The following is a 25,209-nucleotide window of genomic DNA, read 5'->3' on the forward strand; positions in this document are numbered from 1 at the left end:
GCGGAACGAGACGTTTCTCCAGTACTACCACAGTATGGAGGAACTGTTCGGAACAATGAGTGTTCCCATTCCGGAACATGAAAAGGTCCAAATTCTGATGCAGAATGTCCGGATCGATTATAAAAAACAGCTGAATTTCCTTCCTATCGCCGACCTCCAGACATTGGTCTGTGCTGGTCAGAAGATAGACGCTGTCAACTTCTCCGTGTACAATAAGGTCTTTGGACCGGAGAAGTCGGTGAATGTGGTAGAATATTCTGAGACCCCTAAACCGAAAAAGGAGAAGCAAGCGAGCAAGCAACGCTCGTCTCAGCCGGCGTCCCAATCCGGCCACTCCTTTTTGCAATCGAACCAGCAACAAAAGGGTTCCCAAAGCGGAACCGCTGGTCCCCGTGGGCCAACTCGGTCGCACGCGACACTTGAAGACATGATCGAGTCCCATCAGCCTCTCTCCAACCGCCACTGCTTCAATTGTGGCAAGTTTGGGCATCGGATGGATCAATGCCGACTTCCGAAAGGAGTACTGTGCGAGAACTGTGGGTTCCGAGGCTATCCGTCCAACAATTGTCCGTATTGCGTAAAAAACGCCATCGCAGCGAGCCAAAACCGCCGGCCGCTGAACCAAAACTTCTAGGCGTAAAACCTCCCGCTTGTTTCGAGCCGGCTTCGGATGACCTATACCAGGTATCTCCGGCTTCGTTCACCATTTCATATCCATTCCCCAACGATAATCGTCTTACGGTGTAAACTTTCGCGCTCTTCTTGACAGCGGTAGTAATCTTACCCTGATCAATGACAGCGTCTTCAATTCCCTCAAACCGAAGCGGTTATTTCCACTTCGGGATCCCGTCCACCTTCGCACAGCGAGCGGAGAAGCGCTCAATGTCCGCGGACGAATTTATTTACCTTTTTCTTGGAACGGTACGGTCAAGGTTGTTCCGACTCTGGTAGTTCCTAACCTGGCCATCAGCTGCATCTGTGGCATGGATTTCTGGAAGACCTTCAGTATCCAGCCCACAATCACTGATTGCGCCATGTTGGAAAACTCAGAGGAAGAATGGAGCCGCGAGTCACCACCGTCTCCGACTGTTCTGACTGCTACCGAGCAGCAGACCATAGAGCAGATCAAAACGCTGTTTATAGCAGCCCGCCCCGGACGATTGTCAACCACTCCGTTGGCGGAACACAAAATCGAACTCAGTGAAGAGTGGCGGAGAAAACCACCCGTTCGACAGTTCCCATACGTCATGTCCCCCAAGACACAAGGTCTGGTAGCTGTAGAACTACAGAGATTGTTGGACGCTGGCATAATTGAACCCAGCAACTCTGATTGGTCGCTGAACTGCGTACCAGTCGTCAAGCCTCATAAGGTTCGGCTCTGTTTGGACGCGCGTAAGATTAACGAACGTACTGTTCGTGATGCTTACCCTTGCCGCACCCTGTCGAATCCTAGGCCAACTTCCGAGGGCGAAATACCTATCCACCATAGACTTGTCGGAGGCCTTCCTACAAGTTCCGCTGGAGAAGTCCTCGAGGAAGTATACGGCCTTCAGTGTGCAAGGTAAAGGGGTTGTTCCAGTACACCCGGATGCCCTTTGGTCTTGTCAACAGTCCTGCTACGCTGGCAAGACTGATGGACCGAGTTTTGGGCCACGGTGTACTGGAACCCTATGTCTTCGTCTACCTCGACGATATCGTCGTGGTAACGGAGACATTTGAGCATCACGTTCAGTTGCTTCGTGAAATTGCGCGTCGACTGAACAGAGCCAACCTTATGATTAACTTGGAGAAGTCTCAGTTCGGGGTGCCGGAGATTTCCTTCCTAGGATATCTCTTGAGCTCGGAAGGTCTGCGTGGAAATCCGGACAAGATCCGTCCAATCGTCGAGTACGAGAGACCGACCACGATCACCAAGCTCAGGAGATTCCTAGGAATGGCAAATTACTACCGCCGGTTCATCCCGAACTTCAGTGAGACTTGCGGGCCCCTGTCGGACCTCCTCAAGTCCAAATCCAAGGTCATCGGCTGGAATCCAGCCGCGGAGAGAGCTTTCTGCCAGCTAAAAGAGCAGCTGATCGCCGCTCCGATTCTGGGAAGTCCCGATTTCTCTCGGGAGTTCGTCATCCAGACGGATGCCAGCGATGTCGCTGTTGCGGGAGTGCTCACTCAGCAGCAGGAGGAGGGTGAGCGGGTAATTTCCTATTTTTCTAGGAAGCTCACCACTCCTCAAAAGAACTATCACGCTGCCGAGAAGGAAGCTCTAGCCGCCTTGCTCTCCATCGAAGCGTTTCGGGGTACATTGAAGGTTACCACTTCACCTTAGTGACGGATTCGTCGGCGTTGACCCACATCCTAAAGACGAAGTGGAAGGTTGGGTCCCGGTGTAGTCGGTGGAGCTTGGACTTTCAGCAGTTCGACATGACCGTAGTGCACCGGAAAGGCAAAGAAAATGTCGTCCCGGATGCATTGTCGAGAAGCATAGCGTTAGTCCAGGATTCACCGACTTCTCCGTGGTACGCCTCCTTGATGGATAAGGTCAGCAGCCGCCCAGGCGACTTCGTCGACTTCAAGGTTAAAGATGGCAGGCTGTATAAGTTCGTCACTGCCCGGAATGTACCTTTCGACTCGCGATTCGAATGGAAGCAAGTAGTTCCAGCCGATGATGTCGCCGAGGTTTTGAGGCAAGCTCACGATGAACACTTCCATCCTGGGTTTGACAAAACGATAGCTCGTGTCCAACAGCGCTATTATTGGCCCAAGATGGCCAAGGACGTCAGGGCATATATTCACGCTTGTTCCACCTGTAAGGAGGTCAAGCCGTCTTACGTCCAAACAACCCCGGAAATGGGGAAAATGCGCTGTGCGTCCCGGCCGTGGCAAATCATTTCGATGGATTTTGTTGGTCCGTTGCCACGGAGCCGGAAGGGAAATCAGCACATTTTAGTGATTTGTGACTATTTCTCGAAGTGGGTAATGATTCACCCGATGAAAAAGCTGGATAGTTCAGCCATGTGTGTGATTTTGAAGAATCAGTGGTTCTACCGGAATTCTGTCCCTGAAACCATTATCACCGACAATGGCAGTACTTTCACTTCAAAGGACTTCAAAGAATTATTAGATCACTTCAAAATCACACACTGGCTGAACTCCCGCTACCATTCGCAATCGAATCCGGTCGAGCGCGTCAACCGGACAATAAACGCAGCCATACGCACTTATGTCCAGGAAGACCAGCGTGTATGGGATATGAAAGTGCCCGAAATTGAGCTAATGCTCAACACCAGTATCCACGCCTCGACCGGGTTCACTCCGTATTTCATTACCCACGGACAAGAGCTATCGGAGCAGGGGTCCGACCACCGTCTATCTCGTCACGGAGACGAATTATCCGCGGAAGAGAAATCGGAAAGACGCAAACAGATGTTCACGAACATTCACGAGATCGTTCGTAAAAATCTCGAAAAATCCCACGACGTGTCCCGAAGCCGTTACAATCTGCGTAACCGTACGTTCGCCAAGTCCTTTGCGGTAGGACAGTTAGTCTACCGGAAGAACATGAAGCAGTCTTCGGCCGTCGAAAATTACAATGCCAAACTAGGCCGGCAATATCTACCCTGCCGGGTGAAGGCTAAAATCGGCTCGTCCTCCTATGAGCTGGAGGATCTAAGTGGAAAAAACCTAGGAATCTGGCCAGCCGTTCACCTGAAGCCAGGGTAGTGCCGATTTGAACATCTGTTTTGCTTTCTCTTCCTTACTCAATTCCCCTAGAATGATTATTTAATATTCGGTAAAATTGCCTCTCACCGGAGAAAAAAATAAAAAAATATATATATAAAAACAAAACATACGTCATTCATGCTTCTCGGTTCTCGTCGTCGTCAGAGTGTCAATGGTTGTTTAATCCTGATACACATCATATGTTGTCTCTTCCTCTCATTCATCTCGTTTTCTGCTTTAGTGACAACCGCTGGCGTTGCCAGTGTCACATTTAAGGCGAGTGTTTACTAAAATAGTAACGCCTCCCAGGTGGTAAATTTTGTCGATCGAATGATACCTACGATCGAATGAGTCTAGCGAGAACGCTAGACCTTCTTAACTTTATTATAAGGGCCCTAGAATTATTAATAGTCGATAACTGGTGTGTGTACGTGTGAATGTGTTGTTCTTGGTAAGATGTTTTTTTGACCAGACAACCGTGTGAATGGAAGGAGTGAATGAAAATTGTATGAAAGGTGGGGGGAATGACCGAAAGAGTGAATGAGTTTTTTTTAATCCCGATTTTCATTTCGGTGATGATTAAATATAATGAAGAGGTTTCTAGAATACTTATTTTTCTCTTCCTAGCTTAAGTTAAATTTACAATAAAAGTATCAATTAGGTACATAAAAGCTTAATATTTCTAAAGATTTGATTTCGAGAGGTTGGACCTGCTTTTTCTGACGAACCCTTCTGCCGGAAGGCCATGATTCAACCCCGGTGATGCATATTATTTTGATTCATTTCGTTCACTAGCTGAGCAGCCAGACTCTTGGTTGATAGTTAAGTGATCTGGTGGAAAAGGGTTCCTCTCATAAGCACGGACAAATCATTCCACCAGATCTAGTCAACCCGTAACCAAAAGAGAGCTGCAACAGCGAGAACTCCTGACCAAGACCTATTCCCTTCGTAGCTAGACTCTATAATTGAACGGTTTGTGATCTGGTGGAAAGAGTTCCTCTCGTCAGAACGGACAAATCATTCCACTAAATCAGATCACCGCTGAATTAAAAGAGAGCTACTTTGTGTAGAGCCCAATATCCTTTTCCAGTCAGGTAACCAGACTCTATTACGGAATGGCATGTGATTTCGCGGAAAAGAGTTCCTCTCATAAGAACGGACAAATCATTCCGCCAAATCTGTTCACCCTTCGGTAAAAAGAAAGTTACCGCCTCCCGACGTATTCCATTCAGGTAGCCAGACTCTATTGCTGAATGGTTTGTGATTTTGCGGAAAAGAGTTCCTCTCATAAGAACGGACAAATCATTCCGCCAAATCTATCCACCATTCAGTGAAAAGAGAGCTACCGTGGTTCATTCTATTCTAATAGCTAGACTCTATCTATGAGAGTTAAGTGATTTTGCGGAAAAGAGCTCCTCTCATTTGAACGGAAAAATCAATTCGCTAAATCAATCTAACTCTAATCGAAAAGAGAGCTACTAGGACAGATTCCTTGATTTTGACTTCCCTCAATCAAAAAAAAAAAAAAATACTATTTTTTTTACTCGAGGTGGGGGATGAATGTAACCCGTTAAATTGGTTCCATTGTGGTTTTACGTCTGTAAATATTGTCTATATTATTTTGCTTCTTTTCTACTCAAATACGATAGCTCGATTCTCCACTAATTGAAATGAATTTAAAAACTTAATCAAAAATTGAAATAATACCAAACAAAAAACAATTCCTTGAACAACCCTGCACAACCTCTCCCACAACCCGTAACGCACCGGCTCCGTCGCGAGCTACCATCACCAGCCACAGTTGATCGTTACTCGCTCGACTGTCATACTATAGAGATGAGTGACGTTTAGCGCTCGCACACTAATGTGCAATTCGTCATGTGTAAAAACATGTTTGTTTTCCTTCTGCTCATAACCTCAAAAATGATCGGGTCATCACAATGATATCAAAAGAGTCAAAAAATATATGAAAATATACTCATTTTTACCCAATCTTTGCTGAGTTGCACCATCTAGGAGTGTTTGTTTTCCTTTTATCGCCACTCACACATTCGGACGTGAGAATCTCAATTGGTAGTCTATACCAAAACGGAAAAGACCTTATAAGCAGCTGTCATCGAAGGAGCAGCTCTCTTTTAGGTGAACCACCGTTCAAACACCACGCAGAAAAAGTAGTGCGCGACTTTTAACCGTTCTTTATTTCTTTGGTATTTGATCCACCAGTGAACCGCCAAGCGGAGTTTGCCGCCATCGCGATAGCAAGCGCGTGGACAGTGAAGTGAAGTGTGTGTTTAGAGCCGCGAAGGCCGGTTGCACGTTTCATCCGTCCGGCAGTGGAATCCCGGCCGATAAGACACCGTCATCACGTTAATCGCTGGTCGGTTAATTTCTGCCCGCAAGAATAGCGCCGGGGAAGGCGAACCTCGTGACCACGCCGAGTGCCTCAAGATTATACCCGTCGGCAAAGTTGGCGAGTTTTCGGAATCCTATCGCGTCCTTCCCGATTGGCAGTGAACCCGCGGCCCCGCCGATCGAACAAGTTTGGGCCCGTCACAAGAAAAGTATCGGGGACCACGACGGCAAAGTTTGAGTGGTAAGCAAGGCGAGTGTCGGAATCCCAGACCCCCCCCTTTTCCGGCGACAAAGCAAGAAAATTCCCGGCAGCAGCTAGGACGCGCAGAAATCCCCGCGAATTGGAAGGAAGTACCATCAGCGCATTTTCGTACCCAGAAGTGGACCCCCGAAGGTGCATGCTTCACCAGCACCAGCAGCCACGCAGTTGGACGATCAGGCGTGCCCCCAGTCAAAAGATGACGCACTTACATCGAGCCGGCGATGGCCGCAGGTCTGGCACGAATATCCGTAGGTCAACTAGGTTGCAGTAACAGGTGTGTACATCCCGTTTCCACTTCCTTATCATTCATCCAAATGTTATTATTTCAAAAATGAAAATGTTCAATTAAAACAACATGTAAATCATAGATTTGTGCTATCTAGTGTATTTTTATATGAATCGATCCATTTATTGTAATCTTCCTACTACTTTATTTTGTTCATTTCCACCTCTGATTGTATTAAGGGAAGTATTTCCTCCTGAAACCCCCCCAATTTCTCCCAAAGAGCTACCAGAAAACGACCCTGAGGTCACGATAAGGGCAGACGAAAGTCCCCAGAAAAAAGTATCTCTAACAACTAGAACGGAACCCAACTGAAAAACTTCTACGGTAATGCGCTGTTCTCGACGGAGGTAGTTCGTGGTGAGACGGACCTAGTGTTTGACAAAGTTTCTGAGCATCGGTGGCTGTGAGACACTGGGTATATGAAGCTATTCACTCAGTTGGTGGAACGATGTCATCAGTGGAGACTTATTGACCCATGTCGTACAATTGCATCAAGGTGACGGAGGAGAAAATCCTGACCGAGGATAGGATGGCCATCATCGATCCGCCGGAACATCATACATGCCATTGACGACTGATTTCGAGTCTGCAGGACCAATATTTCGCACACCGAGCGTGTAAGTTACCGTTGCATTTCCATTATAGAATGTTATGACTCAGTTAAATATATTCTACTGTTATAAAATATAATATGCCTAACCTGATCTTTATTGAAGGATATAGAAAGATTTTTTTATTTACTGTTTATGACAGATCAATTAATCAAATCATTAAAACGCTTTTATTCTATTCCCATATACTGGAAAGTTATACTATGAGTTATTAAATTGAATTTATACTATCTCCGTATTGTTCAAGCTTAAACTAATACGGGGTCAACCAGGCGAATAGCCAATTAGTATGACTTTTAACCTATTTAGTATACATTTATTTCTGAGTGTGGACAGGCTTTAAGTGGTTGAAATTTAAAAGATTCCCAAAAACTTATTAGAGTATTCGGGATCCATAATATATGAAAGTTCAAAACAACTCGAAACATTTCGGGCTCAATAATTCTCCTTGCAATTCTTCTAGTAGCTTCCTTAGGAACTTCTAAATTCCTCCGGAAAGTTATCCACAAATTTCTCTGAAATTCGTTCGAAAATCCTTTTCATGTAATTGTAATTCCTTCTTATCTAGAAAAACATCACTAATTTTTTAGGAAAATCATGGGAAAATTTCTTGAAGATTTCTTTTCTACTCTCCAAGTTTTACTTCTAGACATTTCTTCGGCTATTTTTCCATAAAAATCTCCGGCATTTCCTTCAGGAATGTATTTGAGAGTATCTTCAAAAATACATACGGAATTTCCTCCCAAAATACCACCACAAGTTTCTTCAGAAACTTATGACGGAAATCCTCCCAATTCGCTCCAAATTCCTTCGGAAATTCTTCTAGGAATTTTCCGGGCATTCCTCCAGGAACTTTTCCTTTTATCCAGGAATTGGTCCAAGCATTTACCCGCAAAATCTTCCAGATATTTTTCCGTGAATTTCTTCAGGTACGTCTCCAGGAATTCATTCAGGAATTTCCCCGGGAATTTTTCCGCGGAATTGTCCTAGAATTCTTTCCGAACTTCACTCGGAGTTTACTCCAGAATTTCATTCGGAAATTAATTTGAGAGTTCCTCCAAGATATCTTCCAAGAGTTCTTCCAGGATTTTTTCAAATCAAACCTCCGGGAATTTATCCGGTAATTTCTTCAGCAATTCATCTGGAAATACATGCAGGATTTCATATGGGAATTCCTCCGGAAGAGCTCTTCCCGGAGTTTTCCAAGAGTTCCGCCGGGAATTCCTCCAGGAACTTCACAGGGAATTTCTAGAGGATGTTTGGCAGGAATTTCACGGGAAATGAGATTTCGGAAATTCCTCTAGAAATTCAACTCCGGGTATTTCACCGGTTGTTCCGCTGAAAATTCCTCCGGGAGCTCCACCAGTAGTTCTTCCGGGAATTCATTCAGGCTTTCTTCCAGCAATTCATTTTGGCTTTCTTTAGGAATTTATCTACAAATTCCTACAGAAGTTCCTTGGAGAATTACTCTAGGAGTTCCTCCGGGAGGTCCTTTAAGAGTTCTTCCAGGAGTTCCTCCTGGAATTCTTTCAAAACTTCATTTGGGATTTCATCCAGGAGTCCTTACGAGAGTTCCTCCAGAAATTCCTCCAGTATTTCCTCCGGAAATTTTTCCTGTTGTTCGTCAAGGAATTCCTCCAGAAGTTTCACCGGCAGTTCCTCCGAGAATTCCTCTGATAATTTCTCCGGGAATTCCTCCAGAAATTCCTCCGGGAGTTCCCGGAGGAATTCTCGTAGAGACTGCCGGAGGAATTTACCAAGGAATTGCTCCCGTAGGAACTCCCGGGGGTATTTGAGGAGGAAGTCCTAGAAGAATTCCAAGACGACCTCCCGGAGAAACTCCCAGAGAAACTATCAGAAGAACTTCGGAAGGAATTTTTAGCTAAATTTCTGAAAAAAGCCTAAATCATTTCTTAAAGAAAAACCTAAAAAATTTCCTGGAAGAGCTACTGTTGTAACTCCCGGAGGAATTCCCGGAGAAACCCCCGGATGAATTGCCGGTGGAATTACCGGAGGAACTCTCGGATGAATTTTCGAAGGAACTCCCGGAGAAATTTCTGAAGAAACTCCCGGGAGAATTGTCAAAGAAACCCCCAGAGGAACTGCCATCGAAACTACCAGAAAAATTCTCGGGAAAAATATTGGATAGTTCATTTTCTAGCAAAATTTCGTCTAGCTGAAACCTTTGTAGGGTTATGTAGCTAGACCATCATCATGATCAGAGGACCTCCCGGAGAATTCCCTGGGAAGCTCCCATAGAAACTCTTAGAGGAGCTTCTGGAGGAATTTCTATATAAATTCCGGAAGAAGCCAAAATGAATTTCAGAAAGAAAACCTGAATGAATTCCCGGGGGAAATTCTGGAGGAATTCCCGGAAGAATTTTCAAATGAACCCCCGTAGGAACTGCCGTTCTATCTATAGAATAATTATTGGAGGATATCCTGGAGCAACTGCCGGTAGAACTCCTGGAAGAATTCACGGAGGAATTTCCGGATTAACTCCTGGAGGATCTCCCAGTGGAAACCTTGAAGGAATGCCTTCATATTCTTGGGAATTCCACGGATCAATTTTTCAGAATTTTTTATGAGTAACAGCACGAAAGAATTATCTGAAGAATTCCCTGCAGAACTTATTAAGGAGTTCGTGGAGATTTTCTTGGGGTAAATAATGGTGGAACTTTCGGATCAATTCCCGGCAAAATTTATGGTGGAATTCCTGAAGACATTGCCGAAGAAGTTGCTGGAGGGATTTCTAAAGAATCCGTGATAGAATTCCGGATAGAATGGCTGACGCAATTGTCGAAGGAATTCCTGGGGAAAGCTTGCATTTTGTTTTTTCTGCCTATTTTATAATAAATATTATTTCAGAGAGGATTTGTTTAGAAATTCAGATGTATATGGTTCTACACTCAAGTAAATGAACATACGAAATTCATAAGGCAGAAACTATGAATCCACAAGATTGTTGAAAATCTTTGAAACATAAGTCTCTCATGCTTTTCATACTGAGCTCTTCACATTCCATTATTGTGACTTACGTTGTTCATTCGTTGCATGTAACGAATTTCATAAGGTTGTGAACCATTCCACCGATTCGTTTAACTTTTAGTTAGAATTTGACAGTTCAATGGTTATTTCGCCGTGGTTAAAAATAACCCTGCTCCGGAGCATGGTTAGATTTGACAGTTCGATAGTTAAACTTTGTTCGCGAGAAAATTGGCACCAAATCCATTTCGCTCCAAATAACTATCAATCTGTCAAAACTCAAATGGGTCGGCTTTGGAATAAAATTTTAACCACGATGGGATAATAACCATCGAATTGTCAAACTTTGACTAAAAGTTAAACGAATCAGTGGAATAGTTCACAGCCTAAGACACCTTTTGGTATTTTTTTAAAAGTTGATTTGAAGGAAATCTCGCTTAACTTTTCAAAAGGTTGTAACCTACCCTCTTTGCTTGGTGGCTGTAGGCACCATTGCCTTCGCGGATCGAGTATCTGATTACGCTCACAGCCTCTCCAACCGACAAAGAAGTCTGAGTCGAATGCAGTACTATTGTCAGACCACTACACTACATCAAACATAACAACAGAACAAAGTTCGTCATCGGGTTGATCGTTGTTGACCGTCGATCAACTGCGCCGCATGCCTCATTGCATGCCCCGCTGGGCGCAAGCTGCTTTCTCAGGCCAATCTAAACTCGGCCTGATATCATGCACTAGCAGTTGACCACTCCACTCACCGCCATACGAGATAAGGGATATTTCCAAAGGAAGCCCGAAGTACGTTTTTTCTAGCACGATCCACACACTCTCGATGATCACAACTATCCACCACGATGCTCCCGTTAAAATGGGTAGAAAATACAGCACTCATCCACGTTCGTCACGTAGGTCCCCGACCGATAAAATAAGAGATGATTGCAAACAGAATTCAGTTCTCGGTTTAACTTCCATCCAATCGTTTGCCTTTGAAAGGTTGTAGCTCGTAGAAAAGATTTCGAGTTCGCGGTAAACAGTGCAGAGGAAAAGTGAAACCAATCATTAGGACAAGTGGTGCTCTGCCTGTGGTAAATAAGTTGTACGGTGCGGAAACGAGGACGTGCTAATTTACCAACTGTTTCTACTCCATAGTGCCGAGAATACGTGATGGATGAAATTATGAGACCGATGAGTAGGCAGGAGTTAACATAGTACTTTGAGATCGGTAAGATTTTTAAAACGAATGGTGATCTGAGACATGTTCCCAAAGTGCAGTGACAGACAGCATACTGATCGTTCATTGGCTTAAGGCCTTTTCTTTGAACCAGCATGATTCGCGGTGGTGCATCCTCCTGGCTGGTGGGTGATGTGGTGATGTGATTGCTAATGGCGTGCAAAGCAGCGGGGTGGCCAGCATGGCGCTGGTGGTCTATTACCCCAATCTGTCCGGACAGTGTATCATTATTGCAGACGCCGAGGGATACACAGCCACACTATCGCCACACCAACAGAACCTTAGGCTAAGTAGGGTAAAAATATATGTAAGTACACTATCTTATCACTCCATTTTTTTTATTGTGAGGCTGAAATTTCCTTTTTGGTTTAGGATGGCTCGTTAATTCTAGTGGGTGGTTCTGCTTGTAATCGAACCATATAGTTGCCACAGCTCAAGTTAGGGATTGGGAGATCATGTCCTGTGTGCCTCTTTTGATTTACTATATTTTGTCTCCGTGTCTCATGCGCCCCCTTGGACTGGGGTCCGAGGGGTGGATGACAAATGGCGCCCATCGTGAATAATTGTGAAGCGGATAGAACCACCTGACGAAGTTTTTCTTTTTGGAGTCATTCGCTTAATAAAAGAAGGTTTTGGGTTTTCATATAAAATGGCTGATTATAATTGTAAATATGTATATAGAGATCCTTTGAATTTAATTGAATAATGTGCATTATGTAAATAGAAAAAAGTGAATTTTGAACTTAGTTTAACTGATTGATATTTAAGTGAATTTTGTAGAATAAGTGATTTTTAATAGTTTTTGTTTTCTTGAAGTACTGTAGAATAAGAATGAATTGAATGGGATTTAATTTATGGTGAACTGCATGAGAATTTTTAAGTGATAAGTGATTTATTAGCCAGTAATTTTGAATTTTGGATTTTGAATTTAGAAGTGAATTTAGTGCATGAATTAATTTAATTTTTTTTTAGAATGTAAAATGATAATGCTACCAGAAATTGTGTATGGTGGAAAAGAAAGGCCGATTCTCAAAGAAAAGTTTTATTAGTGCAAACAAAGGTAAATTTGAAAAAGTGAAAAAGGACACTAATGGCGAAAATAGGTGAAGAAAGTGAAGAAGAATTTTTACAAGCAATCAGTATTTCTGAAAATGAAGAGGACATTCCTGTGATGAAAATGAGTAAGATGAGTGAAAAGCAAATACGGAGGCTTACCATTTCCCCCTCATTTAGGGAGGAATTAAATAAAGTGTTCGAAAAAAAGCTGATGATGTGAATCATAGTGTAGAAAAGCAGAATAATAAGGAGGAAAAGGTGCGTGACAATTCGCGATAGAATATTCCGGCGCCGCCCAAGGCACCGCGAAATAGTGAAATGGCGGAAAGGATGAAAGCAAGTGGAATGGAGGGAAGTGCACAAAAGTATACTGGAACCAAACCGAAAATAGCGGAGAGAAAAATGGAAGATTTGTTAGAAGAAAGTGGTGCTGCAAATCTGGATTTGAATTTCAATCCATGCATTACTAATGTTGCTGATACTAGTAATGATGGCGCTATGCTTCCTCCTGGATTCAACATACAATCAAACAATCGTACTTGGAATAGTAATCCACTGTTTCATAATTTCAATGAAAATCAATTTTCGAATCGGAAAGCGATGGCAGTTTCGCAATGGCCAATAAAGTATGCTGGAAATGATAATGGCATTGGATTAAATTTATTTTTACGGAGAGTTGAGTTTTTTGCTCAATCAGAGAATATGTCTAAAACTGATTTATTGCAGAGTGCACACTTTTTGTTGATTGGGGCAGCACAAGATTGGTTTGTGGCAAAATGGCCGGTCTTACGTTACAAAGATTGGGATTATTTTATTAGGGCTTTGAGAAATCAATTCCTACCTAAAAATATTGATCATTACATTAAAATAAGATCTTTCTCGATGTACCAAGGTAAATCTGAACTGTTTTCTAATTTTCTAGTTCGCATGGAGCAATTTTTTTTGTGCAGGACAAGTCCATTATCGGAACAGGATAAATTTGAGATTATTTGGTATACAATGAGACCTGCCTACAGAGACAAGTTGGCTCTCTTGGACGTTACAGATTTGGAATCACTTTGTGCACAAGTTTGTGCACAAGAATCGACAACAACAATGAAACTTTAATGAATCGATTTGCACTTTCTTTTGAAAACAATAAAGTTAAAGAGATCAATAGCTTGACTCAATTCGATTCTCCCGTTGCTACAAATCATTTAAATAACCAATTTAGTAACAACACCAGAAATTCACAACAAAATTTTCAGCAGAATCCCAGAAGCAACCAAAACAATTACAGGAGAACTAGTAACAATACTCAGTCTCAAAATCAAAATATGGGAGGTAATCAAAACCGCTATATGAGTAACCAAAATAAAGTAGCAGATGAATACAAACCTAGGAATGGTTGGAGAGAATTATCGTTGGACGATATTCTAAAATTTTACAAAAGTCCTGATCGCAAAATATGCTACAACTGTCGAAAGTTTGGACACCATTACACAAGATGCTATTCAAGGCGGACTGTGTTTTGTTGCAGTTGTGGTCTTCCCGAATTTCACTATGAGGAATGCCCATACTGTGAATCAAAAAACCAGGTAAGGGAAAATTGAAGGAGGTTGTTTTCCCTGCCACTGAAAATCCTCCAGAAGCTGCCTCTAAAGTTGCAATAGGAGAATTTCAGAAGCGAATCACAGAAATTTATCAAAACTGTTCAGTAAATGCGGCACAATATCAAAATCATTTTCATAATATCAACTCTGTAGTTGTGAACTTAGATGGAGACGCTAGGTATTTTTTAAAATTCGATATTCTGGGACTTCAGCTTCATGGCTTACTTGATAGTGGCAGCAATGCATCAATAGTAGGTGAGCAATTCGGAAATATAACTAGCTTTCTGCAAATACAGCCGATAGAAAAGGATATTAGCATATCGAACGCTAGCGGCCAGCCGATGGAAATTTTAGGATATGTTGACATTCCTTTCAATGTTAATCAAAAAACAAAAATACTTCCCTGTCTGGTTGTTCCTGAACTGGGAAATAGATGCATTTTAGTCATGGATTTTTTTAAATTGTTTGATATCGAACTAACATTTGAGAACATTAGGTTTACACAAGAGATCACAACCTGCAACATTGATAATATCAATGATGTTCAAATGAACACTCATGTTTTAACAGATGAACAAACCAGAATGCTAGAAGAAGTGAAAAACTCTTTCAAAGTATCTGAAACAAATACTCTCGAAGCTTGTAATGTAATGCAACACAATATTGAACTGTCAGATAATACAGCCATTCACCTGAACCCACATCCATGGTCCCCTACAGTTCAAAAAAGGTCAATGCTGAAATCGACAGATTGCTGGAGATGGATATAATTGAACCTTCAAACTCCAACTGGGCACTCCAAGTAGTGCCAGTGACTAAGGAAAATGGAGACATGAGACTTTGTCTGGATGCTCGGAAACTAAATTCCAAAACTATTCGAGATGCATATCCGCTTGCAAGTTCCATGAGGATTCTCAATAATTTAGGTAGGAACAATGTTTTTACTGTTATTGACTTGAAGGAATCCTTTCTGCAGGTCAAACTTGCAGAAAGTTCCAAAAAGTATACCAGTTTTAAAATCCTAGGCCGAGGACTTTATCAGTATAAACGTCTTCCTTTTGGCCTGATAAACAGCAGCGCTACTATGTCTAGAATTCTAGATATTGTTCTAAAGGAAGGAAAGTATGAACCATTCATATTTTCCTACCTTGATGACATCATCATTGCGACAGATAATTTTGAAGACCACATCAAATATCTGAAGATCGTTGCACAATGCCTTAGAGAAGCGAATCTCTCGGTGAACTTACAGAAATGTAAGTTTTGTCTCAAAAGGATCAAATACTTAGGGTTTATTCTTTCAGAGGAAGGATACCAACCCAACCCTGAAAGAGTCTCTGCGATCTCCAAGTTTGCTCGTCCGCAAACTCCAAAGGAGATTCGCAGATTCCTGGGGATGGCGGGATACTACCGCAATTTTATCCCAAATTTCAGTGGTATTTCTGCACCTATCTCTGATTTGCTGAAAGGCAAACCCAAGAAGATAAGGTGGACAGAAAAAGCGGAAATTGCTTTCAGACAGTTGAAAGAATGCTTGATGTCTGAGCCAGTGCTTTCAAACCCTAACTGGTCAAAAGAATTCACTGTCCAAACAGATGCTAGTGATCTAGCCATTGCAGGGATTCTCACTCAAGAATTGGAAGGGAAAGAGCATATTATTGCATATTTTTCAAGAAAATTAACAACCTGTGAAAGGAAATATGGTCCAACGGATAAAGAGGGTTTGGCGGCATTGGAATCTATTGAACATTTTCGTTCTTACATTGAAGGATCGCACTTTACGTTGGTGACTGATTGTTCAGCATTGACGTTCATTTGTCAATCCAAATAGCGTCCAAGCTCACGTCTATCTCGATGGTCAGTCAAACTACAGGAGTTCGACATGACCATCAAACACAGGAAAGGTCGAGATAATGTGGTTTGTGACACTCTCAGTCGTGCTGTTTGTGCTATATTCGACAATTCTACTTCAAAGTGGTACTTAGATTTGAAGAGCAATGTCTCCGAAACTCCAGAAAACTATCCCAATTTTAAAATCGAAAATAATGATCTTTATAAATTCATCACATGCCGCTCTCTGCAGGAGCCGGGTAGATTAGAATGGAAGTTAGTCGTCCCACCAGATAAAGTAATTGAGCTAGTTGAACGGGAGCATGCAGCAATAATGCATTTAGGTCTTGAAAAGACAGTGGAACGACTAAAACAAAAATTCTACTGGCCAAAAATGAAAATAGACGTTAAGAAAGTTCTTTCTAAATGTAGCCAATGCAAACAGTCGAAATATCCTACCGTTCCAACTATCCCTCCTTTGGGTGAGCAGAAAAACGCTACACGCCCGTTCCAAATGGTTGCGCTTGACTATTTGAGTGGATTTGTTCGTAGCAAATTGGGTAACACCGATTTGCTGGTATGCTTGGACATTTTTACCAAATATGTTCGTTTGTTTCCGGTGAAGAAGATAAATGTGGACAGTTTAGCAAAATTAATTGAAACGGAATGGTTTTTCAAGTTAGGAGTCCCTCAAACTTCAATTTCAGATAACGCTGTTACCTTCCTAGGAAACAAGTTTCAGGAATTATTAAATAAATACAATGTCCATCATTTTAAAAACGCCCGACGTCACTGTCAGAATAATCCAGTAGAGAGGGTGAATAGAGTTATTTTGGCATGTATCCGGACGTACTGTCAATCTGATCACCGTCTTTGGGATACACAACTTCCTCAGATTGAATTTGCAATCAACAATACGAAACATTGTTCCACGGGATTCACTCCCTACTTTCTTGTTCATGGGTATGAATCAGTCATTGATGGAAGGGACCATCTACAAGATAGGCAAACTTCTGATCCATCAATGGACCAATTCACCCAAAGAAGAGAAATGGTGATTGGGCCCGTGTATCAGGAAGTCGTTACAAACAAGAAGAGACAGTTCGAGAAATATAAGAAAAATTACGACAGTCGACACAAAGGATTACCACCAGTATTTACTATAGGACAGAAAGTGTATAAAAAGCATTTCAAGTTGTCGAATGCAGCCGAACATTATGCTGCAAAATTAGGTCCAGTGTATACCCCGTGTAAAATAATTGCTAGAAGAGGGGCAACCTCGTATGAATTAGAGGATGAAAATGGTCGAAATCTAGGTGTCTTTGCAGCTCAAGATATAATTCCTGAATGAGTGGGACAATAGTGTAAAATGTGTGTAATATGAATTGAATGGTGAAAGTTTAAATGAAGGATCGTAAGTGTGTCATGTTAAGTTATAGTTGTAGTAAAAATGTGAGTTGAAAAGTGTATGAATATGTGAAAAGTTTGTGATGAGTAAATATAGTGTCTATTGAGAATATGAGATATGAATGTTAGGATAAAGATGGCCATCTAACGTGTGAATGAATATGAATTCCTGTTGAGTGTTTTGTGAATGTGAAGAGCGAATAGTGAATTACTGAAACTCGATTGTGTTGTGTGAGGCGTACGAGTAAAGATTGAATTTATGTGTAAACTGGATTGTGTGAGTTGAATGAAATAGTGAAATGAGTGTTAGTAGAGGTATGATTATGAGTATTTAAATGTTGTTTGAGGAATGTATGAGAAGAATATAGTATATCAGTTAGCATATTTGTAAAGAATGAAGAATAAAACAAAGTGTCATATTGCTAAAATGATATTCGCATCAACCAGAAGAAACGATCCGTATTCTCTTGTTGGAGTAAGATTAATGGGCAACTAGTTGAAATCTTACTTACTCAGTTATGAGACGGTCCTAAAAGTCTCGTGACGCGATACGAAACAAAATGCCCTTGAATCAGTTACAGATTAGAAAAAAACATTCACCTAAATTATTTCCATGCAATTTAAAAAAAAGGAAAAATCTATAGATCCGTGCTTCACTAGTCAGGAGCGATCACAGTATTCTCCTGGCATGGTAATAAAACGCAATAATGACAAATCAGAGTGTTACCTTTTATGGTTATGAAATACCCTAAGTTGTCTCATAACAGGGCCGGATTCTAATTCTAAAACAGATCAAACCTAATTATGGAATCAACAAACTAAGAAGTTTTCTGATCGCACTTAACTAAAAGAGACCTTAAGTATTCTTTCAGTGGAGGAGGATAAAAAAAATCCTGCTTTCTTAGTCATGAGATTCGTTCTAGATATCTCCTGACGCGATAGAACAAACAAATATAGAAGAACCTGATTCACTTTAAACACATGAAGTTGAAAAGAGAAGAATAAAATTGAACCTTGTCTGGTAGTTAGGAGTATTCGTGGTATCTCCTGACATGGTAATGTTAAAAGTAAGCAAGTAAAAATATTATCATATTGGCCACGAAAAAGACCATCTGTCTTATCATGGCGACAGGATTCACTGCAAAAATAAGTCAATTTTGAGTAAACGAGCCGTTGGGAATCTTTGGTATCCTCTCGGTGCATTTGCTTCATTTGTTGAAATTATGCCAGTCAATTTACTCAACAGAGAATAAAATTAAACATCAATATTGTGCACATCCGATAACACCAAATACGTCCTAACCGTCGTCAAAGTGATGATCATAACAAAATATCAGCCTATGTATAAGAACCAAAAATCTGAACCGACAAGAATGATCTCTGAAATGTATAATGAATAATACTTGACAAAACTGAACATTTGTTTATCTGGACGGCAATTGGATCTAGTGTGAGTGGATTTGACTATGGTAAGTTGGATAACAGTAACATTAGGATTATCATCGTAGATGCTATCCTCATATTACTGTCTGGTGCGGGGGTATTGTAACCTACCCTCTTTGCTTGGTGGCTGTAGGCACCATTGCCTTCGCGGATCGAGTATCTGATTACGCTCACAGCCTCGCCAACCGACAAAGAAGTCTGAGTCAAATGCAGTACTATTGTCAGACCACTACACTACATCAAACATAACAACAGAACAACGTTCGTCATCTTGTTGATCGTTGTTGACCGTCGATCAACTGCGCCGCATGCCTCATTGAATGCCTCGCTGGGCGCAAGCTGCTTTCTCAGGCCAATCTAAACTCGGCCTGATATCATGCACTAGTAGTTGACCACTCCACTCACCGCCATACGAGATAAGGGATATTTCCAAAGGAAGCCCGAAGTACGTTTTTTCTAGCACGATCCACTCACTCTCGATGATCACAACTATCCACCACGATGCTCCCGTTAAAATGGGTAGAAAATACAGCACTCATCCACGTTCGTCACGTAGGTCCCCGACCGATAAAATAAGAGATGATTGCAAACAGAATTCAGTTCTCGGTTTAACTTCCATCCAATCGTTTGCCTTTGAAAGGTTGTAGCTCGTAGAAAAGATTTCGAGTTCGCGGTAAACAGTGCAGAGGAAAAGTGAAACCAATCATTAGGACAAGTGGTGCTCTGCCTGTGGTAAATAAGTTGTACGGTGTGGAAACGAGGACGTGCTAATTTACCAACTGTTTCTACTCCATAGTGCCGAGAATACGTGATGGATGAAATTATGAGAACGATGAGTAGGCAGGAGTAAACATAGTACTTTGAGATCGGTAAGATTTTTAAAACGAATGGTTATCTGAGACATGTTCCCAACGTGCAGTGACAGACAGCATACTGATCGTTCATTGGCTTAAGGCCTTTTCTTTGAACCAGCATGATTCGCGGTGGTGCATCCTCCTGGCTGGTGGGTGATGTGGTGATGTGATTGCTAATGGCGTGCAAAGCAGCGGGGTGGCCAGCATGGCGCTGGTGGTCTATTACCCCAATCTGTCCGGACAGTGTATCATTATTGCAGACGCCGAGGGATACACAGCCACACTATCGCCACACCAACAGAACCTTAGGCTAAGTAGGGTAAAAATATATGTAAGTACACTATCTTATCACTCCATTTTTTTTTATGTGAGGCTGAAATTTCCTTTTTGGTTTGGGATGGCTCGTTAATTCTAGTGGGTGGTTCTGCTTGTAATCGAACCATATAGTTGCCACAGCTCAAGTTAGGGATTGGGAGATCATGTCCTGTGTGCCTCTTTTGATTTACTATATTTTGTCTCCGTGTCACATGCGCCCCCTTGGACTGGGGTCCGAGGGGTGGATGACAAGGTCCTAAGTAACATTTTTTCATGAATTAATTTGAGTACTGCAATCAAAACCTTCATGTTTTTCTGTTGATTGCGCTATTCAAATTAATTCATGAAAAAAATGTTACTTAGGTCCTTTTGAAAAGTTAAGCGTGAAATCATAAGATATTTTATGAAATACATAATGCCCGTTTTAAGTTAACCTAATTGGAAGGAAAGAGCTTAAATCGAGAGAATCATCTTCTCACCACAGATAACAGACATCCAGGCTAGAACAAATATTACTCAAAAAGCTGTGTAAATCAAAATACGTTAAATACTGACTGTGGCAATAGACGAATCCAAGTAAAAATAAGAAGAAGACACACGACGGTGTTAACTTTGACAGATCCTACAGCACAGCATAGGAAGATCATTTTAAAATGCTTATAATAAATTCTAGACAAAATGTAATTAAAATCTGATTGAAGCATGATACGGAAAAAGTTCTGAACTGTATGATAGATACATTTTTGGAAAATATTCAAAAAATTGAGATAAGCTTCCGAATATGTAATTCAGAACTTTTTCCGAACCCTACATTAATCAGATTTTAATTACAATTTGTCTAGAATTTATTATAAGCATTTTAAAATGATCTTCCTATGCTGTGCTGTAGGATCTGTCAAAGTTAACACCGTCGTGTGTCTTCTTCTTATTTTTACTTGGATTCGTCTATATGTCGTTTGGTGGCGCTAGGTGTCATTCATGCCGTCATGCGTACTAACTGTCATTTTTCATCAAACAAACATTGCGCGCCAAAATGATACCAAGCTTTCCGCCTCTTCCAGCATGTGATAACTGTTGATGTTTATTTTTCATGCACTATGGAACCACCAAGGTAAAAAATCAAATTCTGCAAAACGCATTTTCGTACCTTCAAACAACCTGATTCAATCCCGCATAATAAAAAACAACATGTTATATGGTCAGAATCATTACATATTACGATGTAAGAAATAACTTCACAGTTTACGTTGCGGTTATCAAATATTTTTCGGTCGATTCAACCATAACTACCTGACATCATCACTAAGTGTCAATATACAACATGCTGTTCCTAAAAAGTTTTATATTTCCTGCATTATATGTCAACATTTTATCATACTGTCGAGCGAAAATTTTGCACGCGAAAACAGCCGATTTTTTATGGTGACATAACCTAACAACCCATTCAACATACTGTTATTTGTCAAATAACCGTACCACAAACTGTTGAAACTTTACATGAGATTGTTTATTTACAGTTGTCAACAGTAAAGAATACTGTGGCCGAACGAACGGGAAAATATCCATTTACAGTTTGTAATTATGCGGGATTGCCAAGTAAAGTTTCTGCTACTAATGCCACTTCTCATATTGGTTAAATATATGCATATAATAGTATTTTCAGATTGCGATTAGTTAAAATTGTTAACTACTGTCGAAAAGATATAGTGTTCCAAAACAATTATTTACTGCCGGGAATTCTAGTTACATTCCTATACATAACCTGCATTGAATAACTAAACGGGACATAAAAATTTGAAGAACCATGAATATACTTGAACATAAATTATGGCCTTTTCATTCTTATAGTGCTTCGCTGCTGGCTGGGCTGGCTGTGACAATGACTGTGGTAAATAGAGATGAGTGACGTTTAGCGCTCGCACACTAATGTGCAATTCGTCAGGTGTAAAAACCAGCCCTATGCTAAGAGCTCATGTTTAGCGTAGCCAACACCAACACCAACGCCGAGTAACGTACGTCAAATCTAAAACAGCTTAACATCATAAAAACATCCAAATTCAGCATTCTTAAATATTCAACTTTAATCGGGAATATTAACTAAATATGACTAATGAGTTTAATTGATTCAAAACTTATCTACATGATCAATTTTGATTTTACTTACATGGAGAACAACAATTTGTCTTTTATTTCACCGTGAAAAGCTTGAGCAGAATTTAAAAATAAATCCTGCTCTTTTATTGTTGTGGATATTTTCAATTATCAAGCTACAATCATTGGTGTTGTTGACGATTGTTGACATCTCATGCAACTGACAGCGGTCTATCTGCACACTGTGCCCGGGACATGGTGGCTATTTTTAGGCTAATGAGTTAGATAGGGATGTCTATAGCCTGGTAAAAACAGGTAAAAACATGTTTGTTTTCCTTCTGCTCATAACCTCAAAAATGATCGGGTCATCACAATGATTTCAAAAGAGTCAAAAAATATATGGAAATATACTCATTTTTACCCAATCTTTGCTGAGTTGCACTATCTAGGAGTGTTTGTTTTCCTTTTATCGCCACTCACACATTCGGACGTGAGAATCTCACTAGGGGAGGAGAAAACCACCAGCTGTCATCGAGAGAAAAAGTAGAATCATTGAAATTTCACACGGTGTGGTATAGGAAATGAAGTATATTTATGTAATAAAACAAAAATTAAGGACATTTCTCAGAAAAATCTTGGTTTACGGGGTTAGAATTTTAAAAGCACACAAAATAGACATGATGTCTCGATTTTTATATTGTTTTTGAATAAGCAGTTAATGCTTAAGATTGTTGAATTTCTAGCCCCACAAACTAAAAATTGTTTGACAAAAAAATTTCTATAACTTTCTAGAGAAATTCTAATTCTCATTTTCTATTGTACGTGGATTTCCCTATTGGACCCGACCATTTGAAATAGTCGCTCCTTGAATGGTCGTTGGAATCGCCGTTTTCACCTTCACACCGGTTTTCATAGTAAAATCTGTCAAAAACTGACATGTCTGCCACGTGATTTTTGCTGTTTCCCTCGGAATTCTCTTTCTTTTTCCAATGTTTTAACATCTATTTTGATAGACAAGGAGCAAAAAACAAGGTAATCTACCAAACATTTATTGAGTTTGGAAAACCTTGCTACAAAAGGGAACGTTTGAAATAGGCAAGTGAACCGACCTTCGAATCCATTGGTCAAATAAATCCACAATATTGCGCATAAGCCCCAAAATTGTATTCCCACCTTTAGGTTTTCGCGCCAAGCACTCAGCGCCAGACTCGGCGACAAGGAGAGAGTGGTTAAGTTGGTACTCCTGATTTTTTGACAACTGATGTCGATTGATTGTGTGAGTGCACCGGTGTCAAAAAATAGAGCTTTTAGCTGAAAATTTAATTGTCAAATGCACATTTTGACAGTAATATAGATGTATGAGTGAATAAAATGTGCAAATGCTCTATCGCGGAAGCAATCGCTGCACAGAAAATTGGAGGGAAGATATGTCATACATGATCGTTTTGGCGTTACGTAATTAATGGATCTTTCCTCATCACAAAACAAACCATGCGGTTCATGGTCTCAGAAATCGATTGCGTTATGGAACGTACACACGGTCAAGCAGTTTGACCAACATTGACTCCACCTCTCGTTTATTCAAACATCCATCAAGTTTTACCAACAGCGACACGAACAATCAATTTATTCGACCAACAATATCACACACGAACGACCGAAGCGCTAACTTGAGCACCAACCATCAAAAAATATATGCGGGTTTGTGCAACTTCAATACAAATGCTCAAATATGTTCGGCGAACCTTGACTCCACCCCCGACAACTCAAACCAAAATCAAACCGTTTTAATTTTTTCCAACCGAGCTGCCAACTGTCAAATGGTTGTTCGAACAACTTCACACACGTTCCAACAAAGCAGCAACCGAAGCGTTTTCTTGGGGGTGGAGTCAATGTTCGTCAAACTGCTTGACTGGTGTGTACGTTGCATCATGCGTGTGTGTGAGAAAGAAACATCACATATGGAATTAAAGCCAGAGTGAGGAGGAGGATCTGTTATTTATATCTATGGTGGGTGGTGGGTGGTGGTGCCTTAAATTTTGACAGCTTCTTGGTGAGAGAAATTACGCGATGCCAGCGCCTCCACGAGATTGCCACTTGTGTTGCGTTTCAAAACGTTCGTTAAATTTCTTATGGAACGTACACACGGTCAAGCAGTTTGACCAACATTGACTCCACCTCTCGTTTATTCAAACATCCATCAAGTTTTACCAACAGCGACACGAACAATCAATTTATTCGACCAACAATATCACACACGAACGACAGAAGCGCCAACTTGAGAACCAACCATCAAAAAAAATATGAGGGTTTGTGCAACTTCACTACAAATGCTCAAACATGTTCGGTGAACCTTGACTCCTCCCCCGACAACTCAAACCAAAATCAAACCGTTTTAATTTTTTCCAACCGAGCCGCCAACTGTCAAATGGTTGTTCGAACAACTTCACACACGTTCAAACAAAGCAGCAACCGAAGCGTTTTCTTGGGGCGGAGTCAATGTTCGTCAAACTGCTTGACTGGTGTGTACGTTGCATTACACACGATTGAGAACGGACTTGTATGTCTGTTCTCTGTATTCTCACACATTGTAAAAGTTTTCAAGTCGTGCGGTTGAATTTTTCATCGAGGGAGTGTAGAAAAATATTCAGTGTTTTCAAGTGCCAGCGGGGAATAATAAGTGTTTAACAGCAAATTAATTATTGTGCTAACAATTTCAAATGAACCTTTTTTTATTCGTATGAGGTGAGTTTTTTTTTCTAGATTCGAAGACATTTTACTAGAATGGGTTCGACACCACTTATTTATTTATACTTCCTGGATGTCCTCGATACAACCGAAAAATTAATTCAAATACAAAATACAAAACATAACATTTTCTTAAGGGACATTAATGAAATCACAATGAAGCATTATGAACCTGTACGCTAGACACGAATAAATCCATAACCCTGCCTTAGACGATCCCCACCGATGTGTATCCAAATGAGTGTCTAGTATAGGAACGAAATGCGTTCATATTTTATTTATGCACTTGTTCTCGCACCGGTTGTTTCTATCAAGGTTGTTGAAGTGCAATCATGCTTCGCACCGGTGGTGAATATCCGGTTGCTATTGAGGCAAACACGGAAATAAATAAAATCAGGAAAAAAATATTATTTATTTTCAAATATTTCA

At 41.0% G+C, this 25,209-nt stretch overlaps 1 protein-coding gene and 1 long non-coding RNA gene across 7 annotated transcripts in view; one reads left to right on the top strand and one right to left on the bottom strand.

The window, feature by feature from the left end:
* The window catches only part of LOC134225993 (slit homolog 1 protein), a 334,401-nt gene that overhangs the window by 77,930 nt on the left and 231,262 nt on the right, over positions 1–25,209 (bottom strand). The window lies entirely within an intron of this gene.
* On the top strand, positions 19,227–20,026 carry LOC134226613 (uncharacterized). Its single transcript, XR_009983516.1, has 3 exons — positions 19,227–19,504; positions 19,569–19,641; positions 19,727–20,026. It is a non-coding gene; the product is annotated as an uncharacterized LOC134226613 (long non-coding RNA).

Source organism: Armigeres subalbatus, chromosome 3 (genome assembly GCF_024139115.2).
Source record: "Armigeres subalbatus isolate Guangzhou_Male chromosome 3, GZ_Asu_2, whole genome shotgun sequence".
Classification (NCBI taxonomy): Eukaryota; Metazoa; Arthropoda; class Insecta; order Diptera; family Culicidae; genus Armigeres; species Armigeres subalbatus.